Raw genomic sequence first — 3748 nt, 5'->3', positions numbered from 1 at the left:
CAGCCGAGGGCTTTGGGCTGGTGCCGTCAGTCGCTCAGGCCGCTCCGCCGTTAATGATCCTTCCGCAGGTTCACCTACGGAAACTGTTACGACTTTTACTTCCTCTAGATAGTCAAGTTTGAACGTCTTCTCGGCCAGGGCCGATCCGAGGACCTCACTAAACCATCCAATCAGTAGTAGCGACGGGTGGTGTGTACAAAGGGCAGGGACTTAGTCAACGCGAGCTTATGACCCGCACTTACTGGGAATTCCTCGTTTATGGGATATAATTGCAATCCCCAATCCTTATCACAAACTGGGTTCAGTAGGTTACCCGCACCTGTCGGCGAAGGGTAGACACACGCTGATCCGTTCAGTGTAGCACGCGTGCAGCCTCGGACATCTAAGGGCATCACAGACCTGTTATTGCTCGATCTCCTGTGGCTGAACGCCACATGTCCCTCTAAGAAGTTGGACGCCGACCACTGGGGGTCGTGTAACTAGTTAGCATGGAGGAGTCTCGTTCGGTATCAGAATAAACCAGACAAATTGCTCCATCAAGTAAGAACGGCCATGCACCACCACCCACAGAATCGAGAACGAGCTATCAATCTGTGAATCCTTTCCGTGTCCAGGCCGGGTGAGGTTCCCCGTGTTGAGTTAAATTAAGCCGCAGGCTCCACTCCTGGTGGTGCCGTCCATCAATTTCTTTAAGTATCAGCTTTGCAACCATAACCCCCCCCCCCCCCCCCGGAACCCAAAGACTTTGGTTTCCCGGAAGCTACTTGGCGGGTCATGGAAATAATGCCACCGGATCGCTAGTCAGCATCATATATGGTCGGATTTACGACGGTATCTGATCGTCTTCGAACCTCCGACTTTCATTCTTGATTAAGGAAAACATTCTTGGCAAATGCTTTTGCTTTGGTTCGACTTGCGCCGGTCCAAGAATTTCACCCCTAGCGGCACAATACGAATGCCCCCTGGTCGTCCCTCTTAATCATGGCCCCAGTTCCAAAAACCAACAAAATAGAACTGGAGTCCTATTCCATTATTCCTAGCTGAAGTATTCAGGTGACCGGCCTGCTTTGAGCACTTCTAATTTTTTCACAAAGTAAATGCTTTGGACCCCTAGGACAGTCAGTCAAGAGCATCAAGGGGATGCCGAGAGGCAGGGGTTGGGACAGGCGGTAGCTCGGCTCGTGGCAGACCGCCAGCTCGATCCCAAGATCCAACTACGAGCTTTTAAACTGCAGCAACTTTAATATACGCTATCGGAGCTGGAATTACCGCGGCTGCTGGCACCAGACTTGCCCTCCATTGGATCTTCGTTAAAGGATTTAAAGTGTACTCATTCCAATTGCAGGGCCTCAAATGAGTCCTGTATTGTAATTTTTCGTCACTACCTCTCTGAGTCGGGAGTGGGTAATTTGCGCGCCTGCTGCCTTCCTTGGATGTGGTAGCCGTTTCTCAGGTTCCCTCTCCGGAATTGAACCCTGATTTCCCGTTACCCGTGGTCACCATGGTAGGCACAGAAAGTATCATCGACATTTGATAGGGCAGACATCCGAATGTATCATCACCGTCACGGGGACGTGCGATCGGCCTGAGGTTATCTAGAGTCACCAAAGCGGCCGGGCAAGCCCGGATTGATCTTGGTCTGATAAATGCATACATCCCAGGAGGTCAGCCCTCGTCGGCATGTATTAGCTCTAGAATTACCACAGTTATCCAAGTAACAGATGGAGCGATCAAAGGAATCATAACTGATTTAATGAGCCATTCACAGTTTCACTGTACCACCGTGTGTACTTACATGTGTATGGCTTAGTCTTTGAGACAAGCATATGCTACAGGCAGGATCAACCAGGTTGCCGCACCTGCTGACGGGGTGGGTTCGGGAGCCACATGCCCATTTTCCCGACCAGCAACCTTCGCACACCCTTCCCTCTTGGGAGCCTGCTAGGGGAAGGAGCCCGCCTGCCTGGGCAGGAGGGCTCGCTGGGGGGTGGAGAGGGGCAGTTGCACGGGCACCGGCAGGCCCAGCCGTCTCCCCTGGAAGGGAGAGGCAGGCCGAGGTGCAGCTTGAGCGAGAGGCAGGGGTGCCGGATCCTGGTGGCAGAACAATCACAGGAGTAATACCCGTAAACCCAACTGAGATTGGGTAAATACTGTGTAAATTCGACAATATCTCAGCAGGATATATTGGAATTATTTAAAATGGTATGTACAAGACATTACAAAAAACAAAAACAAAAGAGAGGAGACTTTAGGGTTGTTTTTTCAAAGCGCCAATAGGTGTCATATATTTAGAAGATCAAAAGAATTTCAAGTAGTAGTAGTATCAGCACAACAGGGTATGAATACTCAGGCAACCCTAGTGGAGAAGGTGTACAAAGTGCTCGTGCTAGTGAAACAACAGTGCAAGTGACAACGTGAAAGAAACCACAGCAAGCGGCGCAGAAGAAGCAATATATACAATAAAAAGGTTCATATAACAATTTACTCAATGGTATAATTGGTATTTTTCATTATTTCAATGAACCAAGTTTGTATGCGCCAAATACGTTTGGGCTGGTGGATAGTGGTCGACGGCGTTTCGATCCTGTCAATTTAGGATCATCATCAGGACCTGGGTCGCCTAATTTGGGAGTGCTCTGTAAAAAACAATTTCCAGATCAGAGCGGCGGACAGAAGGGAAAAAGGGAAAGGAGGCTGGGGCGGAAAAGAAAGGGGGGTTAGAAGAGAAACGGAAAATAGGAAGGGGGGGGAAGAGGGGGGTGTGATGGGGGAAGGGGGGGTTCTATTTTAGTAAGGGGGACAGGGGGGTGGTTAGGGGGCAAAAAGATAGAGAGAAGGTAGAGAAGGAAGGAGTCATGGTAGGGCAGGCAATGACTAGAAGCCTACCTTGCGCACGAAGAGAAGGCACTGGCGAGACAACGGGGAATTCAGCTGTGAGTGGATTACACAGTGACGTGCGAAGGGAGGGAATTCTCTCCCTCGGGGTTCTGTGGAAAACAAGGGGGGGGGAAATTGAGAAGGGGATATGGAAAGGAACACAAGGGAAAAGGAAGGACGACAAGGGATACGAAGACTCACCCGTGTAAATTGAAATGACGAAACTTCACAGGGAGGGCAGCCGGTACAGGGGTCCGGAGAGGGGGAGGAACGGTAAACAGCCTGGGGACAAAAGGGCAGGAGGTTACCGGCTGTAAACGCGGGGTTAAGGCTGGAGCGCGCAAGGACATGGTGTAGCTTACCCGATAATTAATGGAGCAGGAGTAAGGCTGCGGTCGCGATGTCAATGGGAGATCAGCAGCGGGTCAGAGAATGAATCCAGAGCGGAACAAATCCAGCAGGGACGAGAGGAGCCACGGACGTGTGCAACCTTCGAACGATCAGTGACTGTGTGGTGAACCACAGTACCTGTTATATGAGGGAGGAGTTAGCGTAACGCGGAGAAGCCGTCTATAGGACGCAGGGGACGGAAGGAGGGGTATGAGTCAGCAAGCTGGTAACCGGGGGTGTGAGAGAGCGCAGTGGTTGCTAAGGACGCTCAGTGAACGGGGAAAGGAAAGGGAAGAGTTATACGGGGCTGCGGGGATCGAACCGACGGATACAGGATTGGGAAAGGCAGGAAGGGCAGGAGGGAGGACGGGAGAAGGGCGTGGAGCGGAGGGCATAAATCAAGGGGAAGCCAAGGCAGGTCGGAAGAGGAAAAAAGGAGGGGGGCACGGAAGGGGAACAAGAAGAAAAGAGAAGGGGGAGG

At 51.4% G+C, this 3748-nt stretch overlaps 1 pseudogene; it reads right to left on the bottom strand.

Moving 5' to 3' along the window:
• Positions 1 to 51: 51 nt before the first annotated feature.
• LOC146870644 (18S ribosomal RNA) lies at positions 52 to 1852 on the bottom strand (annotated as a pseudogene).
• Positions 1853 to 3748: the final 1896 nt, after the last annotated feature.

Source organism: Triturus cristatus, chromosome 1_1, assembly GCF_964204655.1.
Source record: "Triturus cristatus chromosome 1_1, aTriCri1.1, whole genome shotgun sequence".
In the NCBI taxonomy this organism is placed as follows: domain Eukaryota; kingdom Metazoa; phylum Chordata; class Amphibia; order Caudata; family Salamandridae; genus Triturus; species Triturus cristatus.
Note: the sequence above shows the minus strand (reverse complement) of the source record. Positions and strands in the feature narration are given on the sequence as shown.